The sequence below is a fragment of the Molossus molossus genome, unplaced genomic scaffold (genome assembly GCF_014108415.1).
Source record: "Molossus molossus isolate mMolMol1 unplaced genomic scaffold, mMolMol1.p scaffold_m16_p_5, whole genome shotgun sequence".
In the NCBI taxonomy this organism is placed as follows: domain Eukaryota; kingdom Metazoa; phylum Chordata; class Mammalia; order Chiroptera; family Molossidae; genus Molossus; species Molossus molossus.
Genome location: NW_023425388.1, coordinates 36,455,992 through 36,471,433, shown reverse-complemented (window position 1 = coordinate 36,471,433; position 15,442 = coordinate 36,455,992). Strand labels below are relative to the sequence as shown.

Here is a 15,442-nt window from a genome sequence, read left to right as displayed (position 1 = left end):
CGCTCGGCTGTGCTCTCCGGCGTGCGCGGCGTGGCGGGAGGACTGGGTGGGGAGTGGGGGAGACGAAGGTGGGGGCTATAGTCGCTGGGTGTGTGGGGGCGCACGGGCAGAGTAGAGTTACAGGCTCCGCAGAGCCGCAGGCAGGTGGGGAGAGAAGAGGCCCGGCGAGCGCGTGTAAAGCAGGGAGTTGAGGGCGCGCAGCCAGTGGCGACAGCCGCCGAGGAGAAGGGGGCCGAAAGGGCGCACTCCGACCCTTGGGCTTCAAGCAGGCGGGGCGCCGAGTGACCCCCAGGGGGCAGGCTGCCGGGACTTTGGGCCGCGGAGAAGGCGCGGCGGAGCCTCCCGCAGTCCTGTGTGCAGCCCGGGTCTCGGGTCACTAACCCTCCCCGGCGCCCCCTGCCTGCTCGGTGTGGAGCGGCCTGGGAGGCGCGGGACAAGGGCAATGGGTTCCGGGTAGGGACGACGGGACCCCATCCCCTACTCTTCTCGCAGAAGTGTTGGGTGACTTCGTCCGGCATCGCCCGCGGAGCCGACACTGTCTGATATGGCACGAGCATCAATCGCGACTGCAGGCAACAGCACTGGGCTTGTCTAAATGCCTCTACCTCGAGTCTAAGGGGACTCGGAGATACGGGGACTCGGAGATACCGAGACCCGGAGCAACCTGGAGCAGTCCACAGTACTCCTCCGCGAGGTGTCAGCACGTGGGGCTGGAGGGCTGGAGCAGCCTCCGGAGAGAGCAGGCCGCCGTTCGCTTTCCCACTCGCTGAAAACAGAACTCTAATTGTTTTGCTTGTGGACTTGAGAGAGAAGAGGTGGGGAGGGGGTGGGATGCTTCCCCCCAGTGAAATCCCTAGCCTTTTCCCCTCCCCTCCCTTGCATATTAAAACCAAGTACGCTCCACGCCTGGCAGACTGTGGTGTCCCCGCAGCGGCCGCGCGAAAGGAAGCCTCCAGTTCCGGCTCGGCCGGCTGGGTTTCTTTGGCGGTGGGAGTGCGCGGTCTAGCCCAGCAAGATGCTGTCACTGTCGGCGCCTGTCCAGTGCTTCGTCCAGTCCTCACCCAAGCACTCCCTCACTCTACTCCCCAGTACGTTTCCTTTCGCCCTGGTCTCAGGGAATCAACCTAAATATAAGGCTGTTTGGGTCATCACTCCATCTGTTTCTCTTTTGGATATTGTTCATTTCACTTAGCTGCGACAATGTCAAAGCGCGCCGACGGAACTACTGTTTTTCCTGTTTGCTTTTAAATGAGGCCGATGTCTTTATTTTCATCTGAGGAGAATAAATGTACATATGCTTGCGGGCCTGGGGACTTCAATTGCGACTAAAGGTTAGGAGTGTGTGTGTGTGTGTGTGTGTGTGTGTGTGTGTGTGTGTGGCGGGGGATAGGGTGGGGGGAGGGGGGTAGAGCCTATTACAACCAAGTGCAAGTTGTGAAATGAAAGCCAAAGGCTTCGCGCGCCTCATGCCGGGTATCCGCTGAAGTGAAAGCAGAGCACAAAACCCTTCGAATTTTCTTCAACAACTTTTTCAACTGCTGTATGCTGTCATATTAAAAATTTCCCGCACAAACAGCCCACTGAGCACCCAGAAACCAAGCCTCTTTTTCGATCAGGCAGTAGTTGTCATTCATCCAGTGGGAGACGCATTTATTTTGTTTCTGGTGTGTCTGCGGATGCCGCTGCCGCTTTCTGCTAACTAGATACGAACTCTTGCAAACTTTTCTTGCTAAGCTTTTGGTCCCTGCTCGCGCTGTTCCAGCTGTTGCCACCACAGCTGCCTTTCTCCAGACAGAAGTACTGCTTTATGCAATTCTTCAGTCACAATCTGGGTAGTAAAGGAAATCATATGAAAACGATGCGTTTTTGTATTTCGAAGCGCTAGTTCCTTCCCCCGCGTAGTGCGTGAGTTTCCAAGCGCGTGGTGGTGACCCCTGCCGTGCAATCCAACGAAAACTTTGCCGCTCTGTCTGCACCGGTTTCTTTATTTTTCTGGGTTAGGAAGAGGCAGTGTGACCAGCGTACTTTAAAAAACAAACCTACCTTTATATTTGCGAAAGTAAACATTGCAATGGAAACAAATCACATAGAAACAGTTGTATTCTTTTTGTCTTTAGTGAATTTCTTTGGTGGCCAAGTCTTGTCGCGGTCTTGGCTTCTGTACAGGACCCCATGGACCAAGACCAGGGACTACAGACCCTGAAAGTACCCACTGAAGTTAAACCCAGAATGAATGCACAAAACCCATTTTCCAACTTATAGGGCTTTTTTTTTTTTTACGCAATATTTTAAACCGATAAATTCGTTGCAATCATTTGGGAAGAATAAATTAATTAAAAAAAAAAGAAGGGAAAAACAAGAAGATTTACATTTGTACTGCCTAAAGCCTTGGCTTATATTCCTGTCTTCAAGTAAAGAAAAATAAAAGCGAAGCCCACTCTGGCAGCTCCTGGAGTCTTCCAGCGTTTGCTTGGGCTGCTAGGATAGCACCTGGGCGGTGTTAACAATGTCATTTGTAACTGTTTTTCTCCTGGTGATGGGGTAGAATTGAGATAGGGTCTGCTCAGCTTATCTAGAGCCAGAAATACCGAAGGAACCCCCACCCCCACTCACTTCCCTAAAGTGATACCCGCAGGGTTTCAATTACAGCAATGGACGAATTGCAAGAGTAACCCCCCTTAGCTACCAACCCCTCAGAAGTCTCCTAAAGACCCAGAAGGGACAGGGGCACTTGTTACTTGTACACTTGATCTTGGCTTAAAAAGGGGTTTTGAAGTAGGTAAGGCAGATGACGATCCTTGTGTGTTTCAACTCCTCACCTTAGCAGCCCAATACCTAAGGTAAAAAAGAAAACACGCACCCAGGTTCCAGCCTGTACTCCTCCTATGACTACCTACTTAGGTTTTCCTTCCTCCTTAAAAACACACACACACACACACACACAATCCAGATTAAAACAGAGCTTTGTTTAAAAATACATTTTAGTTGCTTATTTCATATTGCTTTTGAGGAGGAAAAATGCCGGCCTGACAAGCCCCTTCTAGGAAGGCGGTTTATTTGCCATTACTTGACCATTACCCTGGCTTAGGGCTTCTTTATTGCATTTGGCACTTGGAGTGTAATCTCTTTGCAGCATTTCTGTGTTTTCCGCCAAACACACACACACACACACACACCCAAAAAATCTGTGTTTAAGGGAAGGTTAATAACGCTTTTCATTTCCCCTCATCCTCAACACTGTGGAAGGGGACGGTTCATTAGCTGCAGAGGCAGGAAGGATGGAAAGAAAGGCTCCTTTTTCAGGTTTTTATTTGTAAGGGCTGAAACTTCGCAGGTCTTGACGATGGTGTGGGTGTTCGTAAGTGTGTCTTTTGCGGGGTAGCTGAGCTCTCAGGCTTTCCCAGCGGAAGCCTCTTTCTACCACCCGGGGCCTCCTCTGCGGACATTCAACACGTAGGTCGCTTATGGAATAGAAATTAACACTCCATTCCACGAAATTTTTGCTTTCTTCTTTTTTGGTAAAAGTTGAAGGTAATAACTCTGTAAGCAGTTTCCCTTTAAACATCTTGTCGTTTGGAATCGATTTTATTTCATTTTTGGAAGTTGGGGCCAGGTTATCTGAGGCTGCAGATGTGGCCTGATGCAGGAAGGCCACAGCTGAGGACACCTGGCTCTGTTCTTCCGGGCAAGGAGGGCAAGAGAGCGCCGAATTGCCCCCAGCAAGCCCAGCTCAGTGCCCTCTGTCCCCACACCTCCTCCGCTTTGTCTCTGTTGGAAGCTGGCCCTGAAGTGAAGAAACTTGACTTGTCATCTCCTGGCCAAGGGCTCTTACCTTGTTCCCAAGGTACTCAGCGCCTGGCAGAGCCCTATTCCCAAGAGCTGGGCATACTCTCCCACCCCTCATCTAAAAGCCGCCCAGTGCGGAGGAAGTGGGCCCTAGTGGGGAGTGCTGATAGAGCTGGGGACGCCTTAGTAATGTGCAGAGAGGCAGAGCTCCCCTGGGGTGGCCTACCCTCCCCCCCGCCCCCAGCTGCTCAGCTCCTGGCTCCCAAGCTGAGGCCAGAGCGCTTCTACCCTCTCCAGTGTCAGAGGTGCTGCGTGCCTGGACAGCTGCTTCCTCCAGAGCGGGTTTGCATTGATGGTGTACACACACACACACACACACACGCACGCACACGCACGCACACACATACTCACACATCCGGGGTTCAGAAACCCACTGAAGTGAGGAGGGCAGGCACACCTCACTGATTCACTCACCCCAGGGGGTCCGGGGAGTGAGAGGCTGGAGAAGAGATGTGGAGACAGTCACACTATAGGGATGTCAGGCACATTTTCCCGGAGTGGTGGTGAACCCCTCCTCGGCTGGAAGCCACTGCTCTGGCCACTTTCTAAAAATGGTCTGTGGGGTCTGCTTTTCTTTGCCGATGGACTGCCTAGCGTGAACTGTTAGCTCTCTCCCCACTCCATTTGCTGTGGTCTTTTTTCTAAAATTAGATATTACCCCGCTTCTCACTCTTCTGGCCTTCTGAATTTACCAGGGAATTCTCAAGGAAATTGGCTGTGTAGTGAGAACAAGTGTGAGGAAGAGAATAAAAAGAGATAAACTAATGAAACAGAAAACAAGCAAGGGAGAAAGGAAGAGGGAAAAGTGTGCCTCTGAGATCCCCAGTTCACACACAGATTGGTATTACCCCCCCCCAATGAAAAAAGTATAATCCTTGTTAATTACCTTTGCTTACATGCCATACAAGAAACTTCAGAGTTGTTTCTACATAAGGAAGAAACTGTTTACAAAACTCTTTCAAAAGTGTGACATATTGCTCTAGTTCAGCACTAAAAAGCTAAACACACTTGCCCTCCTTTGAAGTGCCCTGGCTAGGGCAGCTTATTTGAGTGCGGTTCAGATATTGCTGTGGGTATAACTAATGGCCTCTACCTATTTAGCTCAAGTGGGAGGAGAGAAAGGCCTGAATTCCTTGTCCAATGGGTCCCTCTGGAGACTGAGTTCTGGCTCCTGGCCAGTTCTGTACAATGTCAACATTGAATATTTGAATTCCCAGACTCTCTTTAACAAGTTTCTAAATAAATAAACTCATTGTGTGTCTGTGTTTAAAATTATTTCACCTTTCATAAAAACTACAGCATCTTATTACCATTGGCCTTGCAAGTTGATTTAAAAAAAATAAACAAACAAACATCTTAAAGCATTTTAGTAGGCAAACCTTCACAATACATGTGCTTTGCAAAAAATTCTCTCATGTGGCTGGGTTGGTGCTATATAGAGGGATCTGGGGCTGTTCTGTGTGATGTGATCGTGAATTATAATAAAAAACCAAACTAAATTCAGAAAGTCAGTGAAATCTTAATCACATCTAAAGGGAGGCCTGACTGTGTAACTGCAGTGTCTTTAGACATGATAATTTTGCCTGCTATGTCCTACAAGGGACAGAGAGTTTCACTGATGTGTCTTAACTGGACATCTATAGACTCCCCCAGTCCATGGGCATTGGTAGGTATAGACTTCTGCCCAGACTGAGTTTTGTTTTGGGACATTTTTTTTCTTTATCTGTGTCTGTCTTTGTAAGTTGGAAGGAGTAGCTACACAGATGTTATTCTCATATTTCAGTTTGGTTTTGAAAAGGACCACATGAATCCTGTTTTTACTAATCTCTCAGCATTTGAACATCCACGGCATTTTAATGCAGATAGGAACATACTTGTTCTAAGAAGTACACACAATTTAAAAAAAAAGGCAAATTCTAGTTCTCTTGAAAGTGTGGACCCCATCTGGAGTTGTTAGGAAAGAAAGTGGAATTCACTCTAATTTATGTGTATAAAGTACAACATTATTAAAAAAAATGGGATTTGAAAGGGCACATAGCAAAACCCATAACGTTTAGCTGGTAACGTGGAAAGCTCAAAGCCAAGAAAAAAAAAATACCACCAACCCATGCAAACCCTAAAATAGATTACAATGACCTCAGCCATTTTCATTTTCAAAAATAATAGCCATGATTAAAATGGGGGAGTGTTTTACTTGGAACCATACTCTTCTGCATTATTATAAAAGCTGTTTTGTGGTTAAAGAACTGTTTCATTATAGAAAAAAAGGCAATTGAATTTTTAATCAAATTCCTGACTCTTCAAAAGCTCTCATTCTTGAATTACTTCTTATTTTAATTTTAATTACTATTCTTATTCATTAGCAAACTTTTTTTTTTTTGGCTTGTATATCAGCCAAATTCTTGACTACTAACTTTTATAACAATTATAAAGGAGAAATTTGATTTAGAAAAGAGATTTTATTAATCTCCTTAGCAGACACCTGCCTAGGGGGTCACTGACTATATAACCTTAACTCTTAACCTGTTCAAGAACCAGCCTAAAAGAATTAATTTTGTCTGTCAGGGTTGTTGTTCAGATTATGGCATGTATGCAAGTCCTTGTACATAGCACTTGGTGTACTTTGGCAATGGGCAGACTTATGAAACATATCAATGAGATCCTTCTGTGAGCATGGACCAGCCACATCCTCTGCTCTCAAATCACATTACAAATGTGTTCTTCAGTGCTTGAATCTGAGTGTGGTCCTTGATTGAGTAGCTGGGTCATCTTGAAGTTAGGAAATGACTCTGAGCTCCAGCATTTTACTAGTGAAGTGGGAGTATCAATACCATCCTTCTTGGGCTGCTCTGAGGGCTAAACAGGGTAAATGTATGCAAAGTATTTAAGACACAAGTGATCACCCAATAAATCTTAGTCACTTCTCTTCTGATATATCAGTTAAATTTTCTGGAAAGACATTTTTTAGACATTATTATCTTCCCTGTATTGTTTTTACCCAGTGCATCTTTAGAAGTGTTTCCATGCATTGAGTAAGCATTTTGTATGTTTTCTCAATAAATCATGCCCTCAAGATAAAGGGAAGTCATACCTAAAAACTGAGTTCATAAAAACTGTCTATACTAAGCCAAAATAGGCAATACATTTATTCTGCAAACTTGAGAATCTTTGCCCTTCTTCGGGGGGTTGGGGAGGAATCACTGTATAAATAAAGTGATTGAGATTTCAACTTTGTTCCACAGATTTTGCCATTGTATGCACACAGCCTATAGCTGTGCATACTCTCCAGTTGTCATTAGATCATGATCCATTGTGTATGAAAATGTTCCTTTTAATGGAATGAGTTTTGTAAGTCACTTTACTACCCTAGCTAAGTTGCTCTTCTCTGAACGGGGGAACTGAACTAGAGAGTAGAGCTTGTGAACTCAAATGCTTACAGGGATTCACAGGTACAAGACATGATTAGGCAAGGTGGTTATAAGTACTGAACTCTAACTTCTGTTAAACATTTTGAAACCCCGCCTTTGTGTTCGAGAACAAGAGAGAGTGGAGGGGACTGGCAAACTGGGAGTTCAAGACTTCCCTAAGAGTGACAGCTCCTTCTCAGTTCCAGCTCACTGCAGCCATTTGGGCGAGGGGGCCCAGGGCTGCTACGTCTTCTACTTTTTAAGAGAAGTCACATATCTGGCTTGTTCTGTGAATTTTCTCTATTTTAAAATGCTGGCTCGATTGAAAAGACAACCACAATAGCAAACAGCATTCTGCAGACCTAACCGAACACTTCTGTCATGTATAGTTAGTTCATGGACCCTGGGCTTGTCATGTCTGATGATTTCCAAGCGTCCTTTAAAGCTCCAACATTTTACGATATCCACAAGCCTCCCTGAATATTACCTTGTATTTTTAAGATCTGTATCTTCCTCCTCCACCTCAAAGTTTGTGTGTGTGCGTGCGTGCGTGTGTGTTTTGATAGGTGGAAGTACTTATTACAGAATCTGATATCTGGCCATTTAGCTAGGAAAAAAGTCTTTCACGGCCATGTTTTGTCTTTCTTTCCCTCCATGCTGCTTCATCATTAATTGGTTTAAGAAAATAAACTGAAACACTCACTCCCCCTGCACATAGCCACTGGCCACTATTCTTTCTTATTTGTTATTCAACCCAATTCTTTGATTTGTGGGCTGGGGGTTGGGCAGTAAATCATCAGGAGACAGTTTTTTGTGGTTTTCCACAGTGGGAGAAGTCATTCAGCTACTGTGGGTATAACAGAGGAAGAGTTTGCCCCTGCCCCCTAGGAAGGTCCAAATATTATGTCCTGTACATCTGTAACGGAAGAAGCCAACTACTTTTTAAGACATAAACCTAAGCTGGAGAAAATAGTTTTTAAGGGATGGGATCTATTAATTGACAAAAGTGACATTCCTTGTAATGAGGTTGTATATGTTCAGGGAACATTTGAATGTAAACATACATTCTTCTGTTTATTATCATGAGTTGTATTTCTACCAGAAGTGGTAGGTGAATAACAAGTAAAATTAAGTCCTGAGGACTAAAAGTGCAAAGTATGGTGGTGGAATGCCAATACAATGCACACCCCAAAACAGTTTGCAGTAAGAACTTTGTAATATCTAAATCAGTACTATAATCAAGGGACTGGTCAGTAAATACTTGTTGCTATCAGTTAACATTGTTGGAAAAATCTGATGTTTTATAAACGAGGATTTAGAGTAGTGATGAACCATGCTCAGAAGCATTATCAATGGGTTATCAGATACCTAGCTCACAATTTTTCCACCTGATGTTGAAGCCCAAATTCCTGAGCTTGGTCTTTTGGAGCCTCCTACTCTTGAGTCAGAAAAATGTGGTGATTCTGAGCCTAGGTTATGAGTTGAATTTGCCTGGGTTCGAATCCTGGCTCCACCAATTACTAGCTTGGTGAAATAAATGCAGGCTGCTTAATCTTTCTGTGCCTCAGTTTTCTTACTAATAGACTAAGGATACTTACTTCATGTGAAGATTTGATAAACTAATGCATTTAAAGTGTCTTGAATATAGTAAGAGCTCAACGCATCTTAACATTATTTTGTTAACTTTAACATTTTAGGTTTATTTGTCTCCCTACCCAAGACTGGTCTATTCAGCCTAGTTTGTTTACTAATTCTACCCTTCTCATTCTCTTGCCAGCCAAGCCTTGTGTTTCCATCTTCCAACTTTTGGCCACAATACTGTCAGTCATAGTCTGTAGATATACCCATACTGCACATTGACTATCAAAATATAAGTCCTTTAAGATTTAGTTTAAATCCTTCCCTCTTCATGAGGTTCATCCTCATCACTCCTAGAGACATGATTTCTCTGTCTTTTCATTTTAATAGTGTGGAATAATTTTTACCTACTATCATTTTGGCATTTTATTATAAGTTCCTTGATATATATCTATCTATCTATCTATCTATCTATCTATCTATCTATCTATCTATCTATCATCTATCTATATTATTTTTCCAGATAAACTGTAAAATTCCTGGGGAGCCCAGTTTTGTTTTGTATAGTGCCTGGTTCTATGCTTTGCATATGGCAGGTGGGCTTAGGTGGATTATGTGAACCCTTTCAATTTCTTTGCCTGTAAAACCTGTGCAGTCAGGTAAAGTCAGTACTAGAACTCTGGGATATCTGACACTTTAATTGCATACTAAATCCACAACTGGCCTATTTTGACAGTGATAAACCACCGGGCAAGCACATTTGGAAAGTAGAGTATTATTCCTAATTTTCACCAGTAATGGTCCTCATTTTGCCAGTGCAAGTATAACCCATGGCTCCTCACTTAAATTACAAATTGTTATTGATCTACACTTGATCTTAAAGTTTATGGAAACTGTACCAGACCTGACTCTTGAGACTGGCAGTGCAGTTGAGGTAGAGATGGTGAAACAGTTGGTGGACTCATGTAATTCCTAGGAATTTGGGATTAGTCAGCATCACAAAAGTAATACAGTAATTTAGGTTATATTAATACGGCATGGCAACAAAGACTTTTGCTGTATATTTTATTTATTTTTGGTACGTGCCCCTAGCGGGAACCTAACCCAGGACTCTCTGGTCTGAAGGCTGGCGCTCCAACTGCTGAGCCAAACCGGCCAGGGCTTTGCTGTGTATTTTAATGTGCATTTATAATTACAGGCTCTTTTAAACAATTGGAGGCTGACAGATAATGATACTGCAATGACTCTTGTTTCACTGATTAAGTTAAACCCACTCATATAATGAGGTCACCCTAATTCAAATGCAACGATAACTTCTTTCTCCCCCCACATCCCCACACTCCACTCCTCACTCCATTACCTTTACCCCTGTCCCATTTCACAAATCTCTCATCTCTATGGAGATGACAGGGCTGTTTGTGCCTTGGACAACTATTCGCAAGCCCTGAACAACTTCAGGGGTTCATTGTCTTAAGAGTCTTCTTCCCTACGACCAGCCTGATGTGACTTTTTATCCTGCTCTTAAGGCATTGAGGGCCCTTTAAACGAGGGCAGAGACTAAGAACCACAGCTTTTATACTTTGGTGCTGATTATAGACTTTGCCTTTGGCAAGAACTATGAAATTAAGTAGTAATAAAATGTTTCATGATAACATAATAATAAAAATGAATGGAGGGATGGAACAATGATCTTGGTTTCTGCTAAGGTCATGGTTTGTGTGATATTCTTTTGGGTCTCAGACACCTGCAAGAATCTGAAGAAAAATAGGGAAACTCTCTCCAGAAAATGCAAATATGCATAAAAATGATCATATAGTTTCAGCAGTTCATGGACTGAGTTCCAGTCATAGATATGACAGGCATGTGTTCCGACTCGATTCACTCTCGTATGTTATTTATATGATGTCTTAACATCTTCATCAGTCTATTTTCATGATCAGAAACATGACTTTTTCTGATTACAAAATTTATACACACGTGTTCTAACAACTGAAAAACTGCAAGAGTTATCACATAGAAAATGAAAGTCCTTCGCGGTCCATCCTCTGTCTTCACACACTGCCGGCAAATGACCACTGTTCACCATTTAGTTCAAGTCCTGAAGATTTCCCCCATGTGTCTATTAGCACAGACATATACATGTATATAACTTTACAACTTTTTACAGCTACTTGCTTTTTTCTTTTTTAAAAGTTAATAATGTACTTAAACCATCCGCCCTAGTCAGTACAACACAATCTAACCCATTCTTTTAAAGGCAACAGGTTTCCCATTGTTTGGATGTAACACGTTTTATTGAACCAGTCCCCTATGGATGACATTTGGGTTGTTTCCAGTTCTCAGAAAGGAACAGACGGAGAAGTTCCCCAAACCAGGACGCTGAGGGAAAATGAAAGTGAAGTGTACAATTAAAGGAAGCTCACAGTTCAGGGTGAAGTGTGCTGGTCTCTGAGCAGCGGGCACAGCAGGGCTTTGGGGAGGTCACAGAGGGCTGCCTCACCCTGTCAGGACAGATCAAATTTCCAGGCATCTTTCCCCCCTACAGGAGCAAGAGTTGAAGTCCAGAGCTAAGGTACATCTTTGTAAGATCCACTGTGAGAGATCTGTAGTATTTCAAGCTTACTGGATTGTTCTGGCCCTCATATGTATACCCCATTTTCACTTTCTCCTGCTGCTCAGAACAGGCTGTTGCTGAAATCAATCCATATAGCTCTAACCGGATAAGGATAAGTAAGTTGTCAGGGTTTCAAGTCCCAAGTTTTTGTTTTTGGTTGTTTTTTTTTAATTGCAATTTGTTTGCATGTTACATTATTACACTACTCTAGCCTGTATATACACCTTAAGCCAACTGATGTGACTAGACAAATGCAGGTTATCTGAAGTCAATAAAAAAGTTTTTGATGTTCTGTAAAAAAATAAAATAAAATTACCCACAATAATTTCTAACCTATGAATTGGAAAGGCCATTTTTATAGGAAAATGTTTTTCACTGGGTAACCAGGCTATGGGAAAATTTTTATAATGGAAACTCTCTTGTACTTTTAACTATAGCATCAAAAATATGACAGTATAATGTTACATGCTAAAGCCCATCAGATGTAAAATTTCAGTTTTTGATTATAAGTTATAAACCAGGATAGAGAGGCTTCTGAAAAGTGGTTTTCTTTGGCAATGATGTTGTTGATTAAATATAAAAAATTCAGAAAAAAATTAGTTCAGCTCATTCTTTTACACAGAAGTTTACAAAAATGGAATAGCTGGGCTTTGGTTCTAGTGGGAACAACTTTGCTCATTAAAGTTCATTGGATTATATTAGATTAAAAACACTGGACATTTTAGATTGGATTTGAAAAGGCACTATGCAAGGAATTAGAAATTTAGGCATATAAATCTTATAAAGAACTAATTTACTTTGTGATTTTGATTCTTTAGAGGACGGCATTTGTTTCACATTTATATATATATTTTTTGTGGATGCATAAAGATTGTTCCATGGAGCATTGCTCTGGTTAACATTTTCAAAGTACATTTTAAATGAGATCAATCCAATTGAGTCAATAAATAGTTATTGAGTGCCCAGTATACATAAGGAATGAATGATGAACAAAATCCTAGAAACACTCACTTTTCTAAAACCATTGAATGTCAGCATTTGACAGACATACATACACCCCTGGCCGTGGCTTATTTACTGAGATGAAGACCCCCCATGTGCCTGTTGTTGACTATCAATGCTACCAAGTGGTCTTTTGAACTTGGAATACTGAAACCTATGCCTGACTCTTCTTCCGACCATTGTGAAGTCACACACCCAACAAGCTGCGGTGCCATTCCCTGTGTTTGGGGTCTTTCATCTGAAAATAATACCATACTTCATTTTTCTTAATACCCGTCAGATGTGGAGGTCATTGCCCGCCTCACTAAATGACTTGTGTGTTAATGCTGATATGGTTTTCATTCAAGATACTCGAAAATAAAACCAGGCCCTTTATAAATACTTACTTGGTGACTATCACCTATTCATTCATTCAACAGCTATTTATTGAGTGGCTACAATTCTAGGTGAAGGGAAGGCAGTAGTACACATACCGACAAGGCTCCTGCCTACACGGAGCTCCCATTTTGTGGGAAATAAATGTATGTGGTCATATACTTTCAGCTGTTGACTTGTGGCATGAAGAAGATTAAGCAGGGTAACATGCTAGAGAGCACACAGGAGCCTTCTTTCAGAAGGGTGGTCAGAGAAGACCTATCTTAGAAGATGACATTTGAACACAGAGCTAAATGAGGAGAATGGTTATTAACTCTTTGAAGTGTGGCACCTTGAAAGTTAGATCATAACTAGCATATTCACCTTGTCCCAGTCTCTAACCTAGGGCAGAAGCAGAAAGAGAGTACAAGTGTTGTATTTTATTTCACTTGCTGAATTCATGTATAGACACCACATGTACATTGAGCTAGCTGACTCCACAACCTAGGAGCCAGCACAGAGGCATTTGTATCTCTTCTTTTAAAGATGGAAGTTTTGTGTTTGATCTGTAAACACTAGGTTATTGGCAGCATCAGAGAGCATATTAGGTTTCCAAACCCATAATTTAGTCCAGTTATTCAATATTTATTGAATGTATATTCAACAGCCCAAGCCAAGCACTGTGTTGGGCACTGAGTATAGAAAGACAAACAAATGTTTCCTGCCCTTGAGGAACTGATAGTCTATTGGGAGAGACAGACATGTGAACAGAGGGTTTCAGTACAGTGGGGTAAGTGCAAGAACAAGGGTAATGGGTCTGCTCCTGCTGCATCACTATGATCTGGACATTAGTACGTGACCAAGTGCGCACCTTCATTTCACATCCATTCTTGCAAACAATTCGTGACCTATATCCCTCTAAACTCAGAAAAATTTGAGGCTTACAAGTCTGCATGTGTTTAATGCCTTTTAAGGCATATTTCTAAATTTATCTTCTGTGCGTTCAAATGCCTAGTATGAAGGGCATTTGTATATTGGATGGGCAATTAAATGTTTTCTGAAAGATCCACCCATCATTTTTGTCTGTGGTTAGGAAAATGCTGATTGCAGTGACTGACTAAGATGCAGGAGGTACTTGAGGTGTGTAGCCCCGAGCCTAGGGTTTGTGAATGGGCACATTACTCTTTCCGTGGTCACCAGTTTCAGTGTATTTCATCCCTTGTACAATAGAGCAACCTAACCTTTTCCATCACAGTTCAAGGTAAAGTCCTTTTTTTTGAGGATCTCAAAGAGTTTCCTACAAAACTTTGCCACTTGTATCTGTCTGAGAGCAAAGATCTGATAAAATGCTCAACTGAAGTCTGCATGGGTTCAAAAGCTGCATCTTGCCTTTAGGCACAGTTTTTATCCAGTAGAAGGTAGTGTTATCTATGGGCTTGTATCTCAGGCTGGCATGTGATTTTGTTATTTGTAAAACAGAAATAAGAATAGAAAGCACTGCCCTCTCTTCCATTTCTCTTTGCCAACCATCTTGCTGTGCTATGCATATGTGTCTAAGCCAATGTTCCAGCCACTGGGCTTGGCATAGAAATCAGTACATTCGATATCATTACTGCTGGGCACAGTCTGAACAAACTCCCCATTTGCTTAAATGTCTAAGATGCTGGTGATTTAAGCATCCTGCTGATAATGTCGCAATATTAAAACACCAGCAAAGCTGTGGTTTCATCCATGAAGCAACATCGTATCTTCATTTATTTGACCTAAAAACACTGGGTAGGTGGACCTGAAGAGGATGGGAAATGTCAAGGTAAAAAACATTATGCAAGGGCCTCATGATCTGTATATCAGATCTCTCTTCCTGCCCTTGAGTGATAGTAATCTCAGTCGCCAAGGTTTTACCCTCAAGAAAAGAAAAATACCCTGATACCTAATACAACGCGCTGCACCTTAGGAAACCTTCCAAGTGAATCTGTGGCATCGGCCAGGACTTGTAAACTGCTTCCAGGGTGTGTGGAACGACCATTTACTTCTTTCTGCCATTTCTAGTATGAGTTGCTTGATCACATCATAACATCTCATTATGTAGACTTGACATACTAATAACTTTCATAAGAGGAAAATGCTTTCTGCAGTGATTTAAGCCCCATCTACCTTGAAGATAGGCTCTTGTCTATTTTTTCCTTAGGTGTGATAATCTCAAAAATTCAGTATATGTTGGACACCATGGGCATGTTTTCTGGTGGGTAATGCTGCCTGGAGAGTCAGGACAAACTTTGAGTCCCAGTTTTGCTACCTGTCAACCTGGTGTCCTTGGGCAGGGCACTAGCCTTCTGAGCAAAATGTCCTCAAGCATAAGATAGGAACAATAGCTACTTTCCTCCAGATTGGTATTGTTAAAATAAGATGACATATGTACAAACTTTTATAAGCTGTAAAAAGCTGTGTAAATTTAATATGCTATTAAAAGTTTTAGGAATTATAGAATTTTAAAAATGCTAGGGAGCGAGTAAGAGTATAAACTCTGGCCGTGGCCGGTTTGGCTCAGCGGTTAGAGCGTTGGCCTGCAGTCCAGAGAGATCCGGGTTCGGTTCCCACTAGGGGCACGTACCTCCGTTGCACTTTGTCCCCGGCCCTGGTT

General features: G+C 42.6%; 1 protein-coding gene across 3 annotated transcripts in view; it reads left to right on the top strand.

Annotated features, from left to right (window-relative positions):
* MECOM (MDS1 and EVI1 complex locus) overlaps nucleotides 1-15,442 on the top strand; it is a 553,621-nt gene that overhangs the window by 1,012 nt on the left and 537,167 nt on the right. The gene's annotated exons all lie outside the window — the stretch shown is intronic.